At 43.2% G+C, this 27,937-nt stretch overlaps 1 protein-coding gene across 2 annotated transcripts in view; it reads left to right on the plus strand.

The window, feature by feature from the left end:
- IL15 (interleukin 15) overlaps nucleotides 1-16,786 on the plus strand; it is a 50,642-nt gene extending 33,856 nt beyond the window's left edge. Inside the window, exons 8-9 of one of the 2 annotated variants that reach the window (XR_013394181.1) lie at nucleotides 12,964-13,048; nucleotides 15,118-16,786. The gene's annotated coding sequence lies outside the window, so the exon portion shown is untranslated. The remainder of the gene's footprint in view (nucleotides 1-12,963; nucleotides 13,049-15,117) is intronic. The other variant, XR_013394182.1, reaches the window with a different exon arrangement.
- The last annotated feature ends 11,151 nt before the right edge of the window (nucleotides 16,787-27,937 follow it).

Genomic DNA, 27,937 nt, shown 5'->3' on the forward strand with positions numbered 1-27,937 from the left:
CATGACCGAGTTCCTTGTCAGTGGTTGCTCAATCCAGGAAACAATGTGGCATGTTTGCTCTTATCTGGTTCAGCCTGCATAAGTTCCTCTTCAGACAATGAACGTTGCATCCTTTTATCTCCTGCAGGAACATCTAATGATGGCAATAAGAAGACGTATTTTACTCACTCAATGCCAGTTTCATGTTTCCTACTCATGGCTCTTTTCAGGCTCCCATCTGTTTTACAACCTGGTCTGTTTGGGCAAGAATAACAATAGTCAAGGTCTCAAATGCAAGACGTACAAGAGAATATCTCATCCATCAGCTAGCTAAAATTAACCAAATACTGAAGTACCTTAAAGGCTAACACATTTATTATGGCATAAGCTTTTGAGGATTCAGGCCCAACTTGTCAAATACAGGAAGTCTAGAAAATAGTATTAATTTTTTTGTATGTATAGGATGAATATACCATTATTTATCTTTTTTTGGAACTCTAACTTGTGGAACAAAGGAACACAGGAAGCTGCCTTATAATGACACAGAGCATTGGTCTATCTCTCTCAGTATTTAGTAATATTAATATTAATAGTAAGAGTAAGAGTAAGAGTAATAATAATTCTATACCAGCCTCCTTCCAAGGATCACAGTGTGGTTTTAAATAGAAAAACACAAAAATACACAACCTAGTAACAAACAAAAACAATATCCCCTGGTGTAAAAGCCATATATTGTTATTCTATTGCTATTTATTAAATGTATATCTACACCATGGGTAGGCAAACTAAGGCCCAGGGGCCGGATCCAGCCCAATCGCCTTCTCAATAAGGCCCATGGATGATCCGGGAATCAGCATGTTTTTACATGAGTAGAATGTGTCCTTTTATTTAAAATGCATCTCTGGGTTATTTGTGGGGCATAGGAATTCGTTCATCCCCCCCCCCCAAAAAAATATAGTCCGACGCCTCACAAGGTCTGAGGGACAGTGGACTGGTCCCCTGCTGAAAAAGTCTGCTAACTCCTGGTCTACACTGACAGAAAGCAGCTATCCAGGGTTTTAGGCAATAGTTTGTTCTAATATACAGTTACTTGCTCACACTTATTTTCGTGAAAGGGTTAACCTGAGCCCTGAGCTCAAGCTACCAGAGTGGGTGTGACTTGGCAGGCTCAAAGTCTCTTTTGCTACCGACCCCTCACCTTTGTCTTTTTTCTCCTCCTGCTTCCTGGAACAAGCAAGAAGCCATGTGGCCATGGCTCCCCGCAAGTGAACCAAATCTCTAAAATGAGATTTCATAGCCTGCATCTTTGCTAACCCAAAGATTGTACGATCCTTTTTGTAAGGAAACCAAGTAACTTGATGTTTAAGGTCATCCGAAAGCCTTTTTCAGCCGTTTCATCTTTGTTTTCTGTAACATCTGGAAACTCTGAGTAAAACATCCACTTATTTGCAAAGCTATCATAACTCTATCAACTGAACTATGGTCCTTCCCCACAAAGTGTCTCCTACCTTTGCCAAAAGAAGCATTTTACCCCTTCTGTGACCCCCTTTTTCGGTTGCTGCCAATGTAAAAATATAATAAATGATAAATTCAAAGTTATAATAACAACTGGCCACAACTTCTCTTACACTGACTTCTCGTTGAAATCTTCAAGTCAGTGCTTATAGCAATTTCTTTAAGAATACTTTTATTTTATCTGACCCTAACAAACCAAATACTATCTGCCACTTTCTTGTTCAGTGAAATGTGTCCCTAATAACTGCTGTCTCAATTTAACAACACATTTGGTTTTTCAGAGATAATATTATGGTACTGGACAAGGGAATAATTGTTTCATTGGATATTGGTGGCTTATGCATGGATATAAATCTTATAATAGTTTTATTGGCACCATGACATTTTCTCATTAGAAAAATCTCCAGAGGCACTGCTTTTTAATTAAATTGTGTTGAAGTTAGTAATGTTGGCCTTGAGGAAAAGATCTAGCTATTTCACATTGGAAGTCTCTTTGTATTATTATTATTTACGAATTAAAGTACAGTAATTGAAATTGCTACAAACAATTCCTCATTATTCAAATCTGTTGCCTTCCAACCTCAAGGAGATCTCATAAGCATTAGGTGGCTATAAAACGTTTTATTAGCTTCTTTAATGGTGTCTGAACTACTTCCCTTCTGAATGTATTTAGCTCCTGCGGTAATCTCTTTTGGACAATTTTCAGTTTAATATTCCTAGAGGAATTGTTGTTGTTTAGTCATTTAGTCGTGTCCGACTCTTCGTGACCCCATGGACCAGAGCACGCCAGGCACTCCTGTCTTCCACTGCCTCCCGCAGTTTGGTCAAACTCATGCTGGTAGCTTCGAGAACACTGTCCAACCATCTCGTCCTCTGTCGTCCCCTTCTCCTTGTGCCCTCCATCTTTCCCAACATCAGGGTCTTTTCCAGGGAGTCTTCTCTTCTCATGAGGTGGCCAAAGTATTGGAGCCTCAGCTTCACAATCTGTCCTTCCAGTGAGCACTCAGGGCTGATTTCCTTAAGAATGGATAGGTTTGATCTTCTTGCAGTCCATGGGACTCTCAAGAGTCTCCTCCAGCACCATAATTCAAAAGCATCAATTCTTCGGCGATCAGCCTTCTTGATGGTCCAGCTCTCACTTCCATACATCACTACTGGGAAAACCATGGCTTTAACTATACGGACCTTTGTTGGTAAGGTGATGTCTCTGCTTTTTAAGATGCTGTCTAGGTTTGCCATCGCCTTTCTCCCAAGGAGCAGGCGTCTTTTAATTTCGTGACTGCTGTCACCATCTGCAGTGATCATGGAGCCCAAGAAAGTATGCTGGATGTGGTCACCAAATGTAAGTCACCATTAATAGTGATCTGTGCTGAAATGCCAAAACATCACACACTTAGTACTGGTTATCCAGCTGGTACTGAAAGTTGTTAGATCCCTATTCCCATCACAGAGCTACAAGTCCCAGAGTTCGCTAGGAAGAAGGATTGATTGTTAAACCATCCTGGAAACTGAAGTTCCCTGAACAGAATAAAGGTCTTCTAGCAACTCTCATCACCTTAACAAACAACACTTCCCATGATTCTTTGGGGGAAGCCATTGCTAAAGTAGTATGATACTGCTTTAAATGTATAGTGCAGATGGGGCTGGATTGCCCAGTGGCAAATCCTACCATGCTATCTTCATACTGCTTTCTACACACTGCTGTAGCACTTTGAGTCTACCACACAGCACTTCATAGTGTGCTGCTCCTGTGGTGATTTATTATCACACCTCCCTTGGTTGACTGTACCTAGAATTGTTAACATAACACTTGTTCCTTCTGGCTCCCATACAAAGAAGGATGATACAGGCTGAGAACTAATCCTGATGTACCTTATTTTTAAAAGGGACATGAAAGCTGAACATGGTACAGGACCGTGAAGGCATCTGTAATTCTAAAGCAATGTGAAAACATATCTTCAGTGAAATTTGAGTGCTTTCCCTATCTCAGCCTAAAAGGAGGATATTGCATTTACTTTATTGATTTATTTAACTAAATTTTAAAAAGAATCCTGGGAACTGTAAAATGATATAAGTGTACTTTAAACATATGGTGTGGATGTGACTTCTGTACACTCCAGATTCTTCTTTCATGGGCAAAATGTTGGAGCTTTTTGATTCTGGTGTCCTTTTGCCAGGGATGCAAAAGAAGGACCTCAGAGAATGTGCCATTGATTCATCTTCTGTAGATGTAGATTTAGATGTTGCAAACTCCTCACATAATACAAGTTGAGCAGTTCAATCTGGAACTGCAAAGGAAGAATTAGGAAGCTACAATTGCATGGTGTCATATGATGTTGTATGACTGACAGATGGACAGCCTTGCTCTCCTGTGATAGTGGCTGACAAAGCCACTATCATACCTGGCTTTCCATACCTGGCTCTAGCCTTCTGACCAGATCCAATCCCCTACTTTTAAGGCTCAAAGAACCAAAAAATCAAGTTGATTATGTTATTTTTCTTATATTTTTTCCTAAGTTTGACACCTATGTTTTTTTGACTACCCCCAGCTCTTACATACTTTTTGAAAGTGACCTCTGATGAAATCTAAGTAAAGAGTCCAGTAAGTAAAGATCGTTTAACATATAAAAACCTCCACTGACAATTTGATCAATGGAGGTTAATATTGATTTGACTATACTATACAAAGAATGCTGTGCTGCATCTTCTTCTTTACACCAGTCTAGAAAAAGATGCTTTAACTGATGGGTTTTAACTGCGAGCTACACTCATGCATATAATTCATGCCCATTGATTGAGATTCAGAGAGCTACAGAACAGATATCTGTGATTGCAAATGGCTCTATAGGATTGTTTTGTCTCTGCAGAGAGTGCAATGGGTACAGTGGGACGTCTGCATGTTTAGCACGAGAGAGGTGCTTCCCTTTTCTCCAACCTGGTGCCCTTCAGATGCTTTGGATAACAAGTCCCACCAGCCCCAGCCATGACTCCAGGTTGGAGAAGGCCAGTCTGGATTATTTAGCCACATGCAGGAAACCTGATATGCTGTATGGATTGAGTTTATTAGTGGAGACAGAGCCATTGACAGGCAAAACCAGCGAATTCTAATTTCACACCTTCCAACATTCCTCAGATGAAAAAAGGGACATTTCTCACTCCCCCAACCCCAATTGACCCTCACATCCCCATTTCTGACCCCTCTCAACAGAGCATTTCTACCACCAAAAAATCAACAGAACACAGCACACATACCTTCCAATGTCCTGGACACACAAAGTAGCAGCGGTGGCGGTGACAGCTTCTCCTCCTTGCTATGAGCAGTTGCCTAAGGGAGGAGGCCCGCAGTGGTGGCCATGGAGAAGCAACGAGAGAGGCAACAGGATGTTCCCTCACAGCCACCACCGCTGCCCAGAGGCAGAGCTAGCTGCTCCAGCACACAGAGCGGGGCACATACTGTGGACCCAGGGGCTAGCCACCCGTGGGGGTGGGGCAGGGCAATCGTCCCAGGGAGTGCCACCCGTGGTGAGTGTCCCAGGGGGTTGCCGCCCACCATGAGTGTCCCAGGGGGATGGGGCGGCGATGTCACCCCCCCAGGGATGACACCCAGGGCAGACCTCCGCCACTGCACCCCCTTCCTCCGCCAGTGCCACTGCTGCCACTGCTGCTCAGGACAAGTGTCAGCTCACCCTCCTCCAAGCTTGGTGGTGGTGGCACCAGCAGGGGAAATAGGGACATTCTGGGATCAAATCAGAAACCAGGATGGCTTTGGTAATTCCGGGACTGGAAAATAGAGATATCTGGAAGGTATTTAATTTTGTCCCCATCTCCCACTGTACTGGGTACTACAAGGGCAACACTGAGACTAAGGAAGAAGAAATTGAAAACCAAGCCCCCCCTCCCCACTGGATAGTTGTAAATAAGGAGGCAGGCAGGTGGGGGCTGGCTGAGGCAGGACAGGCTCACCATGAGGCAAGGTGAGATGACCACCTCAGGCAACAGGATCCACAGGGACAGCAGATCCCAATGTAGATCTTCATCTTGTTCCTGATAGAGATCTTCAGCCATCCCTTCCCTAGTGGGGAGACGGGATGCCATTTTGTGGTTTACCTCAGATGCCAAAATGTATTGGGTCAGTCCTGAGCATAAGGCAGACTGTGGTCAGTGGGGCAGCCGCCGACTTGCCCTAATGAACCAGCCTCCATTGATTGCATTGTTGAAAATTATCTCTAGATATTTTTTTCTCCTTGTGATTAGGCTTAGAGACTGTACATGGTTGTTTCAATGGGACTTGCATCTGAGTAGAAATATTTAGGATTGGCCAGTAAGGGCCCTCTTCACAATACTATTTATTTGGTTTTTTACCAGCCATTTCATTTGATACTTCTGTTTTCATCGTGCAAACCCTATTAATTTATTTTCTGTTTCAAAACAAAAAGTTCTATGGAGATTTTCCTCTTTGTTGGCTCAACGTGTTTTGTTAGCAGATGATTTCAAGGGAAGGAAACATTAGGGGAAAAATACTAGCTACCAAGAGATTTGACTAGTGATCAGATTATTAATCCATAATAACTAAACTGAAGCAATCCCTTTGCGGTTGATACATGATAACATTCACAGAGCAATTAATAGAATTGATTATAAAAATCAATCAGATAAGCCCAGTGGCCATGATTAAATCTGCCGTAAGAAGAAAAACACAAAACAGAATGGATAAAGTTTTTGCAGTTGTTTTTAATTAAAATAGGCCTGGGGAATAAGTTTGTAAACTGGATTGAAATGCTACTTAAGCACTCTCAATCAATGCCGGAGTCTGAGGGATTTGTTCTAAACCCCTCACTCTTTTCTTGCTTGTTGTAGCCTAAGGCCATAGCTGTTCAAACAATTAGATTTCACCCTGTGATCAAAAGCAGAGCCTTGTAGGAACATCACACCATGCCATCATGCAAGGGAGAAAGAGTGCCATAGTTATATGTTAGAGCACATGTTTGGCATGGGGAAGATTGCAGGTTCAATCCCTGGCCTCTTCAGGCAAGGAAGGAAAAGGCTCCTCTCTGGGGTTCTGAGCTAGACATTCCAATGGCCCGATGTCAGCCTTTGCACCTATGTACCTTACTAAAGCATATCCTGATGAAAACCAGTGCTGTTAACCAATGATTTGTGCTGGAATTTCTGGTCAAGTAAGTTCAACACAGTCCTGTAAGACAGAGTTCAAGGCACAGTCCTTGAAACAGATACACATGTCATGGAGAACAACTGTCTGATTTGCATGATGCTGTACATCAAGAAAAAATTAAAGAGGTCTCCATAACATGATTGTAATGGGAATACTATCCATACATTTGCCACCCTTAAACCATTTATTGGCATGAAGTCTTTGTCACTACAGCTTCATACGTACCAAGTGTCCTGTAAAAACCAGGACATCCTATTTTTTCATGCAAGATGGCTGCCACCATTTTGGGTGCTGAAACCTCACATGCTCTTGCCCTGAAAAAGTGCTTTTTTCTGGGTGAGATCAAGGCACGGGTCACGTGATTAACCTGGGAGTGCATCCTGGAAGACACACATCCTTGGTTTTGGTACGGAAATTTGGATGGTATGCAGCTTGCATCATCAAGCTGATGACGAGAGCTGAATCCTAAACCCAGTTCTAGCATTTCTTCTCTTGCTTCTTCATAGTCTACCCAGTGCTTTTTTTCTGGGGGGATGGAGGGGTACGCATACCCCTAAACATTTTGTGAATCTAAGTTTGACCTCATTGAGGGGCAGTATTTCAATATGAGTAGGAAAATGAGAGTACTCCTAAACATTTTATTTATTTATTTAGGGGGAAAAGCACTGAGTGTACCTAATAACAGATTAGGATTGTGGTTTTGCCTAAAAAACAAGAACCACCGTGCTGGCTCAGACCAGAGGTCTGCATAATCAGGAACTCTGCTGTCACAGAGGTCAGTGGGAATGCCAAAAGCAGGAGATGATACTCTCAATAGTACTGTCTTGCTCATGATTCCCAGCAACTAGTATTCAGATGCACACTGCTATAGTCAATGTGATCTCCAGATGCTGTTGAACTACAACTCCCATCAGTCCCAGCAAACAGAACTACTGGTCAGTGATCATCATCAGGGCACCACATTGACTACCCTGGTGCCATCAGAACTTTAGTAGTATGTAGGCCCTTTGAATTCTTAGTTGGAAAAAGTTGTCCCTTTATACACTTCCCAGGATTCTAGGATGGAAACTCACTGGAAAAATAGCATAGACCTATCTTTCCTTTCAGCTATGGAATCAAGGAAGTGCCATGCCTAAATCCTGCCTCAAACCATTATAAGGTTTTCTATAGTTTTTGGCCCGCAAGTGTCAGAGAGGCTGCCCCAAAGATGCCTGTGAAACAAGTGAAAGTAAGACATAGCATAGGATTCCTGTCCTGAAAGCAAGTTTCTTATTTGCTCTGCTGTACAATCCTCAGAGCCTGGCTGCTAAGATATTTATGAGCTATTTCTACAGCAGAACTGTGAAAATATCAGATTTTTATCTGCAAATATTTTTTTCCAATGATGGAAGTGACTTCTAGCTGCCCTATGGCCGTATCTATAGCCTGGTTCTTGCATGCAGTGTTGTGGGGGCAGTGGGGGGGGGAGGGAAAATAAGTGTGAGTAGCTCAGCTATATGGACAGTTCCCTCCCCCCACCCCTGAAAAGGTGACCAGGTGTCAAAATCCTTCTTCCAGCTCCCTGCTATGCATTCTTACCAAGAAGAAAGTTACATTATATTCAGTGAGGCTTATATCCATGTAAGCGTACAAACGTTTAACTATGGTGATCAAAATGAGGGATGGTGAGAAACTGTCAAATATACGCTCCCAGGATATTCTAGCTATTTCCCCCCAAGTTGCTTTCAGATACTAGTATCCAGTATCATTTTCAAGGACAAATGGAGGAGAAGAGGGAGGTGCAGGGAAAAAAATAGGTGTTTTATTCTGTTAATGAAGGTATCCGCAGGAGGCTACAATTTTGATTGGCAAGGCAGCAGTGGCAGAAGGATGTGCAAGTCTTTCTCAGTGGAGACATTTCTATGATCAAAGTTGCCCTCCAACTACTTTTCTCCCCTCAGAAGGAAAAGACAGGAGGCCCACATGGAGCTACATAGGGGAAAGCAGCAGGAGAGGAAAAGTAGCTGGATGAGACAAATGAGAGCAGGAAAATGGGCTGTGGGGAAAGGGTGAAGCACCATCCCCCCCCCAACTGCTATTTCTCCATTAAAATTTGTAGCTCTTTACGGCAGCATTTCAATTTACTTTGACCCCAAGAAGCAGTCTCCCAGCACCCCGCTCCACCAGCAACAAAATCAATAGGGGGAAATTCTGACCTAAGCTTGGGACTTAGTTATGATGTAGCAAAATAAAAAGAAAATACAAAAACCCGCCCTCCTTTCTCAGGATGTTTGGAATTTGGATGGATAGTGATCACTGAACTGTTGTCAGCTGAGAATAAGCAACCACTGTGGGGAATGTTCACTTCGTTGATTGTTTGCATCTGGCTTTTTAAATCAACAGGCAGACTCTGTGACAGCTGCAAAACCATAGTTTTGGATCATCTAGAAAAGCGATTCCCAGGATAAGGCAACAAAAGTCAACCAAAGAGCACTTAATTTTGAAAAACAAACAGCAAAGACAAACAGAAATATAGGCACTGGAAAAAATAAGTGCCTGAAATGTTTCCATACATTAAAAAAGAACCCACAGCACAAAGGATACATTTTCACAGCATGCTCCATCAGCCCATGTAGTAAGAATAGTATTTTATCTAAACTGTGACAGACCAGCATATAATAAAAACAATGAAGCAGGAAGACAGAACAATGATGTTAAAATTGCCAACAAGAATAATATTATAATTCTCCCACATGGCGATATGAAAACATAGGGAGCATCTAAAGGCTGTCAATGAAAAGCTTTGTGCTGCTTGAATGTTGTTGATTCTATGGGGATATTTCAGAAAACTCTTCAGCATTTGTTTGTGAAAGTTCGGAATTCAAACCAGCCCTCACAAATCAAGAAATCAACAATGGCTGCTACTCCATTTCTCTGAGAGACACGGTTAGTGGCGGGTTTTGTAGCAAATGCTATTCTTTCCTAACATAGCTCTCTCACCCCACCTGCAAACTGGAAAATCCCAGAGACTGAACCTTTGGCAAAGGCCTATTGCTCAGCGGTAGAACAGGTGGTTTGCATGCAGAAGGCTCCAGTCCAGCAGGCGTTTCCCAATGCACAGTTCTATGCAAATTGTGCTGCTTTCGTGTGGATCTAATGGGAATTTGGGGGCAATTCTGAATCAGTGGCTGAATAAAATAAAAGTGAAGTCAAATAAAGGAAGGAGTTAAAAAGTCTGCCTAACATTCCAGACAAAGTTTCCCAGGCTAGTTTCCCCCTGGTGTGTACCCAAACACAAACAAATTGAAATTGTGCTGATCTGTAGAGGTGCCCCCCCCCCCCACAACTTCACTGCACTCTAAGAGGATAATAAGCACACACCCTTCGTGCTGTGCAGTTCCTAATACACTAGACTCCCCCCCCATCACCTAATGCTGTGTGGGTTTACATATGTTCTTTCTGAGCACACACACATAAAGAAAAGACACAGGTGTGTGGCAGTGGTAAATGTTACATGTGCAAGTGAATGGCACACCCCACTATGTAGTTCTCTGATTTCCTTAGGAAAACAACTGGGTCCATTTGCTGGCATTAACCATGAAAAGGAGCACTTAACAGGTAATGTGAAAGGCCTGTGCTTGAGATCCTTGATTGCTGCTGATGGCCAGCAGTTGTGTGGAACCTTTGGCCCTCCACATCTTGCTGAACTACAACTCCCATCAGCCCCAGCAAGCATGGCCAATGGTAGTGGAAGTTAAAGGTCAGCAAGGTTCCCCACACCTGAGCTAGAAGGGCAAATAGTCTAACCAAGAATCTGGCAGTTTTCTATGTAATCTGGATTCAATGTCCAGGAACTGGCTAGGGATGCAATTGTTTACTTAGGAAGAGTGAGGACAACATTTTTATATCAACACATGTAAGTAGAAAATTACCTTGTAAGTCCAATGTGGTCACATTTGATTTAGTATGAGGGAATAAATAAAGGGATTACTTAAAGGCAAGTTGGAAAGAGGCATAAAATCCCTTCAGGCAATTTGGGAGCATTTTAAAAACACTAATAGTAGCTCAAATAAAAACATATACTACAAACGGGAGAGGAAATTAACAAGTCTCAGATAAGGCCAGTGTGGTTAACTAACAGCCTCAAGGAAATTATAAAAGGCCAAAAAAGTGTACATTTATATTTTAAGTGGGAGTCTTTCCCAAAGTAACATTTTTTTTAAAGGCAAACAAAGAACTAATCTGAACAGTAAAATGGTTAAGTCACAAGTCTTTAAACGTTTCAGCAGCAGGGAACTAGCCACAGAGATGGCAGGCCCTTTTGTCATTTATGCGGTACATAAAGTATACATTCTTTAATCAGACGCACATTGTTTGGGAGCAAGTGGTCTGCTGAGAGCCTGTGCTTATTAGCTTATTAGCATTTCTTACTAACTACCAGTATATGCAAGAGATTTCAGCATGCATTTTGATTCAGTGGAATAAAGATAGGAGCAAGAGCAGATTGCAGGATAAAATTATCTTTCTAACATAGTATCATATATTTGCTGATGAAATTCAGTGTTCTTAACCTTAGACCTAATTCTTCCACAGCTGAGAATAAAATTTTACCAATAGTAGGGGTTGCCATGGAGCCCTGGGGCACCACTGTGCCTTCCAATACATACATACTATAGTACCTGCGAAAGGTTTCAGTAAACATGCTGACTATTTGCTTTCCCTGTTTAGTTTCTGATTGCACTGACTTGGCTTGTCCTATGTTGAACAATTTTTCCTTAAACAAGCCCACATTTCATTGGCACTTTCCCTCCATTCCTCCCATTCTGAACAGTGGAGAGAGATGCAAATAGTTTCTCTCCCTGAGCCAGTGTGGCTTTCTCCCATTGTATAACAGGGGCATACTTGAACCATTTTGTGGCCCTGTCTCTCTTTCTGCTCGTATAAAAGAGACGTGGCAGCCATTTTGTGTTATGCCATACCCCCAACAGCAGACCCCCAGCACAGGTTCCAGATGCACCCACTGGTGTTCAAAGGTTGGTGACTCCTGCCCTAAAGTACACCAGTATTTTCATTATAAGGGATGTTCTGCAGCTTCCAGAAAATAAACAGAAGCAGAGGGTTGGCTCTTCCATATTTTCTTATGCAATTCAGAAGAAAAGTTGTGAAACTTTGGTTGCTGTAGCAGATCCCCCTGGTTAATCATTCCAGGAATCCAAAACAGCTGTCAGTCTTTTTCTATTCTATGCATAAGTATTTGACGTGCAGGAGCAAGCCTTGGGTGAATGATTATGGCTGGGCTCACCAAAACCTTTTGCAGGATATTTGTGCTGCCTGCTTTAAGGGGAAGAATTCCAGCGACCATTTTATATTCCTTGCATTTCCACCAGTGTCATCTTTAAAATACAGCTATGCTTTGAAGACTGTAACTGCTCTGAGATAGCCACAAACCAAAGACATTTTGGACTCCCCTTATCTGGATCCAACAGGCACTTTAGATCAGTAGCCACCCATCACTTAGCCAGGAAAACAGTCTGTGTGAGGGTTTTTAGAGTGGCAGGCTCTCAGCATTTGCAAAAGTTCCCAGTTTAGCTCTGGGTTTTTAGGCCAGACCTTAAGATACGTACTTGGCTCTGAAGGAACTATTAAAGTTAACAGCCAATACAAATACTAATGAGAGAGAGAGAGAGAGAGAGAGAGAGAGAGAGAGAGAGAGAGAGAAATTAATTAAGCACAACATTATATACTGGAAATCATAACAAAAAAACCCCCACTGTGGGTAGGAATAGACTAATGGAAAATCAGCCCTTAAGCAAAAGAGTTGCTGATACTGAAAATGTAAGACTGGAGGGAACAAAGTGGAGTTTGACATTACAAGGCTCAACAGCCTTCCACTGTAAAGACAACAGTTGCTAAGGTGAAGAACTGTTTTGACAGGCTGCTTCCCAAAGACCCACATCATCATTGTCAAAGAATCACTCTTGACTTCCACACGCCTTCAATCCCTTAGGGAGTGAATATACCTGTAGAGAGAGGAATCGTATGCTTATGAAAGGGCCTTGGTAAGATACGAGAAAGCCTAAGAATAGATTGTAAAATGTTCTCTGTATGTATGATATATACTTTAGATAGAGAGAGGATTGTCTTCTGCTCACCTCTCAGAATAATGATATAAAAAGAGCTAAATGCCACAATGATTTCTATTTTAAGTTGCAACCCCATTTTCAGGTTATAGGCTTGTTGCATGTGCTCCATTATGCTAACTCAGAGATGTTTGAGGGATGCAGTCTTAATTAAGTTTTCAATTCCTTTGGTTCTAGGAGACCATGACTGATTCAGTTGCACTGGGCACAGAGCTTTCTGGGTTGCTGTAGCAGGTGGCGCAACTATGAAGTCCAACAGAAGGTAGGAAGCGCGCCAGATTTTGGCGTCGCATGGGGCGCCACTGAAATTTGAGAGGCCAAGGTCTGTCACTGTTTGGAAGGGAGGGTCACTGAAAGCTCCTAACCATTTTATAATATTTGAGGATCTGTTTGTGGATTTTGTTTGTTTGTTTGTTTTTAAGAACATCATCATCATCATCATCATTATTTATTCAAACTGTATACTGTCCTTCATCCAAGGATCACAGGGTGGTTCACAACATAAAAATCCAAAATTAGAACATAAAATACATAATAAAACAAAAACAAACACAAGCCAATAGCACCACTCTCACAAACACATTAAAAAGGCCACAGAATGTTCCATCAGCCAAAGGCCGGGTTACAAACATTTTCTGCTGGTGCCAGCCTCCCTGGGAGAGCATTCCACAGACAAGGAGCCACCACAGAAAAGCCCTGTTCTTGTGTTAAACCTCTTCTGTTTTCCATTGCTGCTGCTGGTCACCTGATTTCTACTTTGCTCTTGGAGTCATAAAGTGACTCAGTTCTGGTCTACCATGTTTTACCGTCTCTAGCTATCAGCCATGCTGACTGTAGCTGATAGGAGTTGGGCTCAAGAACATATGGAGGGCCACAGGTTCTCCAGTCCTGATTTAGGCCCTATTGTGGCAAATGCAACACCTGCACACCAGCATCAGCCACCACCACCAGGAATTTGTGCTTCTTGCATGAAGAAATTCTGTGCAATAGAACTGCCCCAGCCCACCATTTGCAAGCAAAAACCTTGCAAAAATAAGATGTGTATGAGAGCCACTTACCCGCATGATAAACTAATCATCATAGCATAGATCTGTTTAAGCCTTAAGGATGATCATACCAGATTACAGAATTGGGGCTGCTTTTGTCAGATACAATATTTTTTTTAGTGGCTGCTCACAAGGCAAGTTTTCTGAAGCTCCATCTAATGAGGACTTCAGACACAGCAACATGGGCTTTATGACTTGAAGAGCAGAAGAAAAATGCCAGGAGAGCTGAAGTAATTAGGTCCTTGGTGTAAAATTAGCTACTATGTTGTAGGCAAGAAGGGGAATGGAAATGAGAGTTCTGGAGGAAAGTAATTGTTTCTCATAGTCTAGGGTGCAAATAATATATCAGAAGGTGATGGGGGGGGGAATTCTATCGTTGGTGGGAGCCAAAAATTATAATTATGATAAGTGCCTGTGGCATGAACTCTATGAAAGTAAAGAGAGGACAGTCACTGTAGGAAATACCGCATATCTCATGATGAAGTCAAGAGGTGAGGCAAGTCTCTAGGTACTCTTGAGCCATGGCTGTGCCAGTTTTGTGCTAGAATCTCCTATGTATTAGTATTTTTTAATAGCAGTAGCAGTAATTCCCCCCTTCTTCTCTTTACCTCAGCAAACAAGTATTTCTCTTGCTGTAGCAGCCTTTGCCGGATCCTGCAGCCTTATTTCTACACAGTAAAATAGCTCAAGAGGCTGCTCTGAAATTCCATTCCCTCCTGACTAGGACAAACAGTAAATCTTGACTTTCTTATAGTTTACGGCTAAGAGAAGCGGCTCTCCACCATTGCCATTAGCTGGTCTCTGAAGGTTACCGAGCTATACAGCACATCGCGCAGTGTGTATTGATCTGTAAATGAGCTAGAGAAGAGACAGGCAATGATACCTCTGTAGAAATAGGTAGAAACAAAGCTCTCTCTGGGCAAACAGAAACAAAGAGTTAAGAGGACAGAGCAGAGGCCAATGGAGAAGAGTTCCCAAGGATATACAGAGCTGAATCTGACCTTGGTTGGTAGCTGTTATGTTGCAAGAAGAAGCTACTGTGGAAGCCTTGCTGCATGAGACAAGCAGGGCACAGCTATGCAAATTGTTTTTGTTTATTTCAGGGCTTGTAGCCCATCTTCCCATCCAAAAGGTGTCTTATAAATTTTTAAATCAATGCAAATTTTACAAAAAATAATATCATGACAATGGCTCAGTCCATTTGCTGCACTGAAAATGAGCATTGTCCTGGGTCCCTGCAATTTAAGATATGTCTACAAATCTGGTTTTCATTTCTGCTTCATAGTCATCATGCAAATTGGCTTGTAGCTGGAAAACACCCGAAAGAGGCTCTTTTGGTGACACTGGGAGGCTCTAGCCATGATCTGCACCCGGGCTTTGAAGACAACTGGGGCTGACCACATAACACCCCGGCGAGATTGTGAGCCCTTCCCTGTTTTGCAAAGATGCTCCCGTCTCACTGCAGGAATTGCAAGACTGCAAGGCAGAGCTGCTTTTGAGCAGTGTGTGGGGTGAGCTGCTGCAGTGCGGCTGAAATAACGTCATGGGCAGAGGTTCAGCCTGGGAATCCTCGTGCACAGACTTCCGCTGTAGACTCGGCACATCCTCCAGGGTGAAGAGCTCCAAGCTGCCTCCCATCTCCCTGGCATCCCCATCCATCTTCATTGAGCTCAGCTCAGAGAGGCCATCGCCGCCGCCACCACAGCAGTCCTCTTGCAACACTTCCTGCAGATCGCCGGGATGAAAGCAGCAGGCGTAAGAGACGGGGCTGCTGCCCCGCAGGACGCCCTCCTCGCCTCCCTCTTCCTCCAAATCCCTTTTCGCCAGCCGCGGCAGCTCGGAGGTGCTCAACAGCAACGGGAACCGTATACTCAGCCCTCTCTGGACAGGCTTCTGGCGGCACTGAGTGACGTTCCTGTGCAGTAGGGTGGGGGGCACAAAAGGGGTTGGCGGCAGCAGGCCAGCCCTCGAGCTCCCCTTGCGGGGCCTTGTTCTCCTTGGCCCCCTTCCCCTTTTTCTTGGCCGTGCCCTTCCTGCTGGGGGGCTTTTTGCGCAGCCGGGCCTTCCTGGTGGGGGGCAGGAAATCGGAGTCCTCGGAGGAGGAAGGGGGGCAGCGGGGGCCTTTTCCTGCCTCTGGGCCTTTTGGACCCCCTTGGGGGGCAGGTAACTCGGGTCTCCGAAGGAGGAAGAGGTGGCCGCCTCCTCAAAGGACAGGGAGGAGGAGCGCTGCTGCTGAAGAGGTACTTGCGGTCCACCGGGGGCGAGATCCAGGGGGCGGAACCAGGCCCTGCCCGAGCGCCCCTCACCCCACATGGGAAGAGTTTAAAATGTGGTTTCCTGGTTTATACTTAACAAGAAACTGTGGTTTAACAAAACCTTGTAATGCATTGAGGACACAACACTTAAACCATGGGTTTCCAGACTGAAAATGTTACATGTGAACTAAGCTGATAATAAAGGCAACCCTAGAAAAACCTTTCCTATTGAATCCAATGGAGATTACATCTGAGTGGATGTGCACAGGATAGCACTATAAGCACAGCAAAAATGAGCTCTGAAATAAAGTGTAATACAAATTCATGAAATTACAAGCATTTAAACAGCAGTAGCAGCAGCATTAGAATTCAAGTTCCTGAGTTTCAAACACTGCTTCTGAAGTTAAAAGACAAGGGACTATTTGATAATGCAGCTCTTATTGTTAAATTATTTGAATGTAATTTAGAGTTTGTGAATTTTCAAATTATTTGTGCATATTCATGTAGCCTGCAGACTAATTCAAGAAAATATTAGAAATCATTAATCTTCTCAAATAATGTTAAGGCAAATTAATTCTTTCCTATTTTTGATTTTTCATTGGATCCTGTACATCAGTTTTATGCTCCTTGGTGCTGAATGTTTCTAATTCTGTTGACTGCTTTTATAATGCTCTTTTTATATTTAATGTTCTTGAGTTATCTTTTGCTTTGTTTTCTTTTGTAATTTTAACTTTTTGTAAGCTTCTTAGGAAACTGCTGAAGGATGGGTCAACAAATAAATAAAGCAAAACAAAATTTAAAATTCATAAATCCAGCAGCATCCACAGTTGGAAAAAGTCTAATTATATAATATAAATTTGAATGTTTGCAAATAAAATTAAGTTAGGAGGAACTATTCTCACTCCTAATGAAAGCTTGGGATGGATGCTTCTATCCATCTTGTTTTCTCAGTTTTTCATTTTTCAAATCGTAAGTTCAGTTCATCAGCTTTACACAGCAGTTTTAAACTGCTCATGAAGATTTGCCACCGTTTTAGTGCACCTTTCCCTCTAATATGCATTTTTGTACACAGTTCTTTGATTGGATAAGTGCATCGCAACATTTCGAGAAGTGCCAATTTCAAAGGATATCTGTGTTTTGGTATGCACATTGTTCTGAAATGTTTGAGTTAGGTAGGCCTGTATTACAGTGCAAACTGAATATTGGCTTGGATTCAACTAACTCAATGCACTAGACTAGTGGAAGCCAGCGCGAGAGCTCCTGCTGGTGCAATGGGGCTTCCCTCCAGCTCTGCACCAAATCTGTTCTGGAGGAACAGGAGAACCCTCAATACAGGTCACGGGATAGGAGGAAGGGGGAGCAGAGCACAAGGAGTCTTGTCCCCCCCCCTTTGAACAGGTTTTCTTGTCTTGACCCTTTAAAAACATGTATTTTCAAGGGCTTCTATAAATTGCAAACAGAAGCTTGCTTCTTTGATAAAACCCAGGCAGTCATTCTTTCAAAAGTGATTGGATCTGTAACAAAACTACTTAGTCAGCAGCTCCACAAAATGGTGTTTAGTGTCTTTTTTATAAAATCTGAACTCAGACAAGCATTGCTTTATTTGACCTGGAAAATCTAACTGGGGTCCCTAGCAGTGACTAAACCTTAGCTTGAAACACTCTGTGGCATGTGACCTTAAACCATGATTTGTAACCATCTGGTGAGTTCCTGTTGTGCTCAGTGGAGATTTGAACCTTCCAGTCCTAGTCCAACACTTTAGCCACTGCACCATACTATATATCATTACAGCCCTACAGTTCCCATGTTTCCTTGTCTGCCATGGGTGATAATGAAACAGATTTAAGATTGTTTTAAATTCAAAGTGCAGACATCCTAAATGAGTTCTGGTGCTGCAGTGGAGACATGGCTTTGTCCAGGTTCTAGTTGGGTTGTTCAGATTATTTCCTGATGCATGCTCTAGACAAGGGGTGAGGAACTTGTGGCCTTCCAGATGTTGCTGGACCGCCATTCTCGTAATCCCTGACCAATGGCTATACTGGGTTGGTCTGATGGAATCTCACAATGTCTGTAAGGTTATAGGTTACCCATCTCTGCTCTAGACTATTAAAAGACCTGCTGAGATGAAGGTCAAATCCAGAAGGCAACGAAAAGCAATGAACAGTAATGTAATCAAAAGTCACTTACGATTGATCTGCTTGTGCCTTAACAACAACATCATCAACAACCATTTATTATTTATACTCCGCCCATCTGGCTAGGTTTTCCCAGCCACTCTGGGTGGCTCCCAACAAAATATTGATGATGATGATGATAATAAAGTGATAAAACATCAAACATTAAAAACTTCCCTAAACAGGACTGCCTTCAGATGTCTTTTGAAAGTCAGATAGTTCTTTATTTCTTTGACAACTGATGGGAGGGCGTTCCACACGGTGGTCGCCACTACTGAGACCACCCTCTGTCTGGTTCCCTGTAACCTCACTTCTAGCAGTGAGGGAACCGCCAGAAGGCCCTTGGTCCTGGACCTCAGTGTCCGGGGCAGAACGATGGGGGTGGAGATGCTCCTTCAGGTATACTGGGCTGAGGGCAATTAGGGCTTAAAAGGTCAGCACCAAAGATCAGAACCATCCCTTGATCCAGGTCACTATTTTAAAATGCCCTGACTTAATTCCATAGTACAACATCTCAGGGCTGATAGTAGACAGAAAGGACAAAGGGAATTCTAATAGGAAGATGAGTCTGTTTGCAGCCATACACAAGGAAGGGATCAAAATACTAAATGACACATCTATAAAGCTTAATTCTCATTCTCATACTTATTTCTAACCGGTCCTTTGAATACAACAAATAAGTGAATGCCCAAAGCTGCTTCTGAACAGGAAATATAGGATCAACCCATAATTCTATTGGCAAGGTAACACTGTATTAAACTGAACTGATACAGCAGTATTAAACCCTAAGGAAAACTAAAGCTAAATTGGTAAATGAGTTAACATTAGTAATGTCTTCACTTCACACCATTTTAACTAAATACATGTCAATATCTAGACTCAGAAGAGAACATAATTAAATTTAGCCGAAGTCTTGATTGTAGCATAATCTAATGCCTAGCAAAAGATACATTAGTTTTAAGGAGCACAGAATTGAGTTTTATGTGCTAATCTTCTATTCTATTTATTCTATTCTATTTATAACATGTGCTAATCTATTTATAACATGTGCTAATCTTCTATTCTATTTATTCTATTCTATTTATAACATATATCACTATACTAATTTAATTTACTGAACATTGGAGAGGAAAAGCAAAGGGACATGGACTAAGCCATTTATTAACTATTGACGGCTGAGTGCAAGTTTTACATTTGATCTGTCAGCCATGTATTCACCTGAGGCATGTGCTCAGTGAATGTGAAGGAATGGGGGTAATGGTGTTCAAAATTCAAATATTTCATCAGGCTTTGTTAACTCTGTAGACTGCTGCTCAGGGAACGGGGATTAAACTTTTTTTCTTCAAGCAGAAGGAGTATTTTTTTTATTCACGGGTGCAGGAAAATTAAAAACCCATCTTCTAGTGGCATGGTTGCCATATATATACAGTGGTACCTCGGGTTGAGTACTGTTCTTAACCTGAAGCACCACTTTAGCTAATGGGGCCTCCCGCTGCTGCCGCGCCGCCAGAGCACGATTTCTGTTCTCATCCTGAAGCAAAGTTTTTAACCTGAAGCACTATTTCTGGGTTAGCGGAGTCTGTAACCTGAAGCGTATGTAACCCGAGGTACCACTGTGTGTGTGTGTGTGTGTGTGTATGCTCAATACATTAGAATATTCAAAACTGATCTCATGCTAACTTTTACAGCTCAGTAGTGGAGCACATACAAGAGAAAGTCCTGAGTTCAATCCTGTTAGATCAGAGGTGGAGAACCTCAGGGCCAGCCAGGGTGTAAATGTGACCCCAGGCCTCTCTACCTGCCCCTGAGAACTCTCCCAGGGCCACCCTTCATTAGCCGTGCTTTGCCATGGCAGAAATGTGTCCTTAGCTCTGATAATTACTCTAGTTTGTCTGAATGGAGGCTAGAGGGGAGTGGCATGTGTATAGAAACTAGCTTACTGCAAAGTTGTTGGGTTTTTAAAAAAGTGGGTGGAGTAGCAAGCTCCTGACACAGGTTTTGTGACGCACAAGTTGGGAAACACTGTTCTGAAGCCTCACAGATGTCTACCAGGACTTCTGCTGTGGTCTTCACCCTGGTCCAACAACCTGGCTGCCTCAGGCGCTCAGCAACACAGCTGACTCTGAGCTGCAAAGCTCTCTTGCAGGCTGCCTCTTAGGACACCCACTCTTTCCCAGAGACCTCCTTCGTTCCAATTTCAGCTCTGGGCTTTTCTCAGACTTCCCAAGTCCCTCTGTCTGTCTTGATGTTCTCCGCGTGCCTCCATCCTCCAGCTCTTCCCTCTTCTACCCTCTTCTTCATACAGAGACTTTGCTTTGACTTTCGCTTGAGGCTGTCCTTTTGTTTCCAACCAGGGTCTCACTCTAGCCAATCACTTCAAATTTGGGTAGGATTTTGGGCCAATGGGGCAAGGTAGTATGTCCAGGGACTGACCAGTTGGAGCACCCCAGTTTTCAGGACACTGTGCCTGTATAGGTAACAACAGATTAATTGTTTCCAGAGCTCCTTATTTTGAAAGACTAACTGGCAGGAGTCTCTGTTGTAAACCATTTTAATCAATGGACTGCAGAAGTTTTGAAAGAATGTGTGGTTTGGGATTATATCCTCCCCCACGCCCCATTACACACACACACACACACACACACACACACACACACACACACCTCTGAATACTTCACTTCTCAACCTGACTTTTGTGTTAATGCTCCTTTGGGCATTCCTAATATATGCTCCTGTGCTGCTTGACCTCAAACTGAAGCTCTTGTCCTAAATCCTCTGTGATGGTAGCGCTGACACTGCATCGTGGGCTTCCTGTGTCTTTGGCGTAAACCCCTTCAGGCTAGTGCATAAAAATAACTTGCAACATGGGTGTCTGAAAGGAGTTCTGCCTGGTTTTTCTTTCCCTGGAGGGAAAAGTGCTGCCATGTGCAGAATGAGAGGAGTCTCTAATGAGCTAAAGAGGAGTTCCTGGAGGAGAGTCGGAACTCACCCCTAACATACGGAGTTCAACATCAAGGGAGGAAATTGATTCAGTACAGCATGAACTATAAGCATTAATACTTCCCAGAAGGAGGACTGAGATTTCATCATTGCTAATAAGAACACCAGGGTTTATTTTTGCTTGGATAATTGCGCGGCCACTTGCATTATGGTTTGATCCGTGTGGCTAGCTGGAATATGTTGAAGCCACTGGGGTTAATGAAAGGGCATCTTTGATCTGAAGGACATTTGCTGATGCAACTTTTACTCATGAGATAGTAACCCGATTGGCATTTAAAATACTCCTGGAACAATGATACTTTTTCATTTGCCCATCCTCTGTAGCTTGACTAGTGCTAAATCCGATATACTTTGCTCCGCTTAGCATTGCGAAGATTAAACTCATGACTGCCTTTATTAGTATCTACATTTGGAATATATCCAGCAGGCCTCTGGAACTTAAATACTTTACTGTTTAATCCCAACATTGACATCTCTTCTGGAGTTCCCATTTACTTGGATTGATGTACATTAAAAAATATCTATGATCAAAAATAGATCACATTGATAGAGGCTGATTATCAGAAGACTTGTGCTGCACCTGTGCTGTAGGATTTACTGGATTTGTGTTGTTTTGACCTGATTACAGTGCCACAGTCCTTTTCAGAGTGGCCCAGTTCAGATTTAGAGGCAGATTTAGGGCAACATGAGTAATGTGGGGGCAATTGGGTGTGCAACTGAGGAGGGTGCCTTCTCAAAGCCCAGTAAGCACTTGCCTGGCTTCAAAAAGTTGGCATGATGGCTCTGACAGGTTCCTCGAGCCCTTCTTCCCAAAGTGCTTACCAGGCTTCGAGAAGGAAGTAGGAGGGCTCTGGGACCCTGCCAGCACTTCAGACCTCCCTCCCAAAGCCTGCTGCCTTGTTTTTATGGCTTAAGCTGGGACCGCGAGGCCTGGGGGGAGGGCGTCAAATGTTGGCTTTGTATAGGGCGGCATATTTCCAAGGTCCACCCTGATGGTCACCATCTTCTAATGCACAAGCGTGAGTTCTCCTACGGCATAAGTTATGCAAAACAACCCCAAGTGGTGGGTGTCTTCAGCAGGTGGTGCATAAATGAGAGATGGCATAATCCAGGAGTGGGAAATCTCTAGCCTGCAGACCAGTCTTGGTCCTCAAAGTCATTTCCTATAAATCACACCTACCTGCCAAGCAGCCGACATCACTTGCGATCAGTATCAATTCAGCCAATGTCAAGACTGCATTGGCTGCAGGTGCCTGTTCCCAGTATCCAGCCCACACAGCAGGATTTAAGTGCCACTCAAGATCTGACAAGTGGGGTTAAATCCTGCTTAGCTTGCTGAATGTGTCTGTCTGTGTGCCTCTTGGTGGATCTTGGTCCCTCCTCTGGGGTGCTTGTTTTTGTAACTTCTGCTTGGACTACTGTAGCTGTGCTTCCGCAAGGTAACATGAAAGTGCAGTGATCATTGAGGATAGGTGGTTGCAGGAGCAGCCCTGGGCCCAGCAAGCCATGGTGCCTGCTCACCTGCAAGGGAAGCCCACAGCAAACAGTTGTGGGGGCTGGTACGTGGGATGTCATTGTGGCAACAGCATGTTCACATACTCAGACTCAGGGTTTGAGTGTGGCCCTTGGCATGGAGGGCTGTGTAGAGAGCTGGGGATGACACTTCCATGAAGTGGACAGTCTGTTTGCCATTGCTGCCAGTCCTGTTTGTCTGGGGCTGGGAATGGGGTTCCTCCTGGGGAGTCCTCCTCTGCTCCCAGACCAACCTTGTGTTTCCAGATGTTCCTCATGGGTGTTGGCTGCTGTGGTTCTCCAGAGTTTCTGCTAGAGAGCAAAGCTTGTGGGAGAAGTGTTGGCATAAAGACATTGTTTGTTCCTCATTTTGTTCAAAGTGGAGTGTTTCTCTAGTGCCCTTCATCCAGCTGCTTTGAGCCCCCACCCCACCCCAACGCTCATATGGCAGCATGCCACACCACAAGAAGCAAGATGTCAAAGGAGGCTGGATAGTGCTCAGCTTATAGCTTGGTGGCGTTTTCCTCTGATTGGCTGGGAGTTGTTCTATAACCAGAGTTCTCTTTCTGATCAGTGAGGGTGTGTCCAGCAGGTAGACTTGGGCCTTGAATTTTCAGAATTGAGCACATCACATTGATTTCTGTGAGGAACTCTGATTTTCACCACTATTTTCGCCAGCATAACTTTTGCCAAGTTTCCAAGCTAAGTGAATGAGCTTAAGGAGGTTTGGAATTGGCATGTCTCTCCTTCTGCATTCCTGCCTCTGCCACAGCCTGCCAAACCCCCTTTTAAGGAGTTTATGTTGGCTGAAGTTACACCCGCTGAACCAGTGGAGTGGGAGGGGGACATTTGAATCTGTGTAGACCAAGCTGAGCCAAGACAGGCCTAGATGCGCTGGAACCAAAACTGGAACCCTGGCAGATCTGGGGTTTGCATTGCACAGTTAGACGTTTAGAAAGCATGTCATGCATTCATGGAGTAGTTATGCTAACCGGGATCAATCTGAACATTGACAGTTGTGATAAAGTGGGATAATGCAGAGAATAAATTGTTGACATTGAAAGCCACACTCCAAAATTTTACTTTTGTAGTACACTCAATTAAAGCAGTGATGAATCAACATTACTTGTCAAAACATACGAAGTAAATGTCATTGAACCAATGCAGCAATGTGGTGTAGATTATTTTCTCTTCTAGTATGAACTAAGTGTACATAGTAGATGCTTGAAATACATTGCCGTTATTTTGCCCCACTGTGTCTCATGCTTGTGTTGCTATGCAGACCAGAGAGGGAGCAGGGATGTTCTCACCCAATGCGCATTACCTAACTTGTATCCCTTGCGCTGAGTTCCAATTCACTGAAGGTGTTCCCTGCACATGCTCGTCTGAACTGTACAAACCTCAGCTTAATTGTGACTTCCATTTTCTAATCAAATAGAAGTAGGTTTTAGAAGTCTGTCAAACAGGCGTATTTCTACGGGATACAAATTGATTGTGGCTAATGCCATATGTATTTGACTTTATTTTATTATTATTTATTAAATTTGTATACTGCCCTTCATCCACAGATCACGGTGCAATTCACAACATAAAAATACAAAATATGAACACAAAACACATAACAAAAACACAAAAGCAAATCATTACCTCCCCAACCCACAAACACACTTGAAAGGCCATAGATTGTTTAATCAGCCAAAGGCTTGATTATAGAGAAACATTTTCACCTGGTGCCTAAAGAGGTGGAATGAAGGCGCCAGCAAGCCTCCCTGGCTTTAACACTAGCAGTGGGAGTGTGCTGGAGCTGGAGTAAGTGGTAATATATATTAAGTATATTTTCAGTTTTCTTTGCTCTCTCTCTCTAAAGCTGTTTGTCATAGTCAATACCATCATAAATTCAATGACGTACCAGCATTCAGCCACAAAGATCTCATTCTGCCATGCAGAGGGGTAGCCAAGAAACTGGAACAAGATACTAATTCTCAAAGTTCAATGCAAGTGCACATCTGATAAAATGCAATGCAATATACCACAAGTTTAAAAGCACCACCTTATTTCCCTCCTGCCAATTTCTTTTGAGGACCTTCTGCAGGGTGAGAAAAATAACCTGTCCCATTGCCACTTAAGATGAAACCACCTATCCAAGCATGCAGAGCCATGTATAGATACAGGCATACCTCAGAGATATTGTGGGTTTAGTTCCAGACCTCTGCAATAAAGCAAATACTGCCGTAAAGTGGGTCACTTTTGCTTTTGCTTTTGCAGTGCATATAAAAGTTATGTTTACATTATACTGCAGTCTATTATGCCAGCCCCCACCCCTGACTGCAGGAACGGGAAGGAACAAAACCAGTTCTAACCATAGTTAGCAGCACAATTCAACATGACACCATTCACACAATTAGCAAGTGCATTATTTTATCTTGAGGAAATAGTAGGCACAGGGCACCCAGTCCAAACTGGGAGACTGGTGTGATGTATTTAGGGGACTTTAACTCTTTCTCTGCTGTTGTGGTCCCTGTTCAGCTTTCCTTCCAGTGCATCTGGTAATACAGAATGCAAAGTCAGTCCCTCCCTTCCTAGATGTATCTCCAGGAATATCACCTCCCAGTAATTATGCTTCTTTATGCCTAACATGTGGGGGAGGGAGAATGGTAGTCTTCCTTTTTCACACAAGAGAGGGACTCTTTAAAGCAGGGGTAGGCAATCTAAGGCCCGGGGGCTGGATGCGGCCCAACTGCCTTCTCAATCCGGCCCACGGACAGTCCGGAAATCAGCGTGTTTTTACATGAGTAGAATGTGTCTTTTTATTTAAAATGCATTTCTGGGTTATTTGTGGGGCATAGGAATCCGTTCATTCCCCCTCCCCAATATAGTCTGTCCCCTCACAAAGTCTGAGGGATGGTAACCCAGCCCACAGCTGAAAAAGGTTGCTGACTCCTGCTTTAAAGAAAGGCAGAAGATTGGCAATTGCAGTTTTAGGACTATTTGTATTACAAACTGGCCATCCAGTCATCAAAATATGTTAGGTCATCAAAATATGTTAAAACAATTTATCAGCTAAAGTTGCAGTCCTGTGCACACTTACTTGGGGGAAAGTCCCATTGAAATCAGTAGGATTTCCCTGTGAGTAAATATGAATGAGATCGCACTATAAAAGTTTCAGCCGTATTTTCAAAATATATTTCTTTTCTGAATATTTGATCCTTGTGGGAAAAAAAGCATTTAAAGAATTGTCAACAGCAATTCATCCAGCTCATTACCTCAAATTAAAAATCCATATTCATTAAGCATCATCCTCCAGTAACCAAGGAACATGTGTCTTTCATCAAAGGATGGAGACAGAACTGAGTACCAGCTGGTGGTTTTATTTCCAGAGATGGAGACTCTGTCATGGTGTGTTTCCACCTTCCAGGAGGCTGCAGGGCTGCTTGACACCTGCAGAGCACCTAAAAAGAGCCTCATTTGAATGCCTCCTACTTCCCACACTCCTATCTTAAGATTTTTACCAGATGTAGACACAGATCGCCCAAGCACACACCTCTCGTATTTTTATGATCTAGCTTGATGAAGAGCTATGGAGAACTTGAAAGCATGCATGCTGCTTCTGTGATATTTTGGTTGGCCGGAAAAGATATTGCCCACATACAGATTGTTGGCATTTTTCTTATGGGTCAACACAGCTATATTTGCTTTTTGTGTAACTTTAAGGATGCTAGTTAATAAAATAAGTTGGCATCTGAGGAAGCTAGCGGGGATGGAAGCCAAACAGACCAAATTCTTTATTGATAAGTAATACATTGGGAAGCAAAAAGAAACAACAACTAGCAGTGCTTGATTTTATAACATAGAGCACAACTACTTAATAATATGATCATGGGGCATCCAGACCATATAAAACAATGCAGCCACATAAGAACATGAATCTTTCCCAACATACAGTGGTACCTCAGGTTACAGACACTTCAGGTTACAGACTCTGCTAACCCAGAAATATTACCTCGGGTTAAGAACTTTGCTTCAGGATGAGAACAGAAATCATGTGGCGGTGGCGTGGCGGCAGCGGGAGCCCCCATTAGCTGAAGTGTTAAAGGTAAAGGTACCCCTGCCCGTACGGGCCAGTCTTGACAGACTCTAGGGTTGTGCGCTCATCTCACTCAAGAGGCCGGGAGCCAGCGCTGTCCGCAGACACTTCCGGGTCACGTGGCCAGCGTGACGAAGCTGCTCTGGCGAGCCGGCACCAGCGCAGCACACGGAAACGCCGTTTACCTTCCCGCTATAAAGCGGTACCTATTTATCTACTTGCACTTAAGGGTGCTTTCGAACTGCTAGGTGGGCAGGAGCTGGGACCGAACGATGGGAGCTCATCCCACCGCGGGGATTCGAACCGCTGACCATGCGATCGGCAAGTCCTAGACACTGAGGTTTTACCCACAGCGCCACCCACGTCCCCCGAGCTGAAGTGGTACCTTAGGTTAAGAACAGTTTCAGGATAAGATCGGACCTCCAGAACGAATTAAGTACTTAACCCGAGGTACCATTGTATAAATGAGCCTCTTACATGTGAACCTTAAGTACGTACAGTGGTACCTCGGGTTAAGTACTTAATTCGTTCCGCAGGTCCAGTCTTAACCTGAGCTGTTCTTAACCTGAAGCACCACTTTAGGTAATGGGGCCTCCTGCCGCCGTGCCGCTGGAACACGATTTCTGTTCTCATCCTGAAGCAAAGTTCTTAACCTGAAGCACTATTTCTGGGTTAGCGGAGTCTGTAACCTGAAGTGTATGTAACCTGAGGTACCACTGTATACAAACTCAGTGAGAGGTGTGAGCTTGCTTTTGCCAGGTAATCTCATTTATATTAAGTCTAATTTGAGGCAAACAAACTCTCATCTCCTCATCAAACACAAGGAAGCCTTTCTCTTTTCAGATATTTCATTTTTGTCAAGAGTTGAAAATTACTGTTTGCAACAATATGTCATGAAGAGCTGTAAAAGAGTAGCCAATGCTATTGAAGACAGGATACTGTTTCTGGTTGTATATAATTTTTATTATTATTTTGATACTATACTATACTGTACTGTACTATACTATACAGTACTATACTGTTCTGCTTGAATGTTTCTTTGATTGTCCTTGAATCTTCCTGCCCCACTTGCCACCCTCT

Source organism: Podarcis muralis, chromosome 9 (assembly GCF_964188315.1).
Source record: "Podarcis muralis chromosome 9, rPodMur119.hap1.1, whole genome shotgun sequence".
Lineage (NCBI taxonomy): Eukaryota > Metazoa > Chordata > Lepidosauria > Squamata > Lacertidae > Podarcis > Podarcis muralis.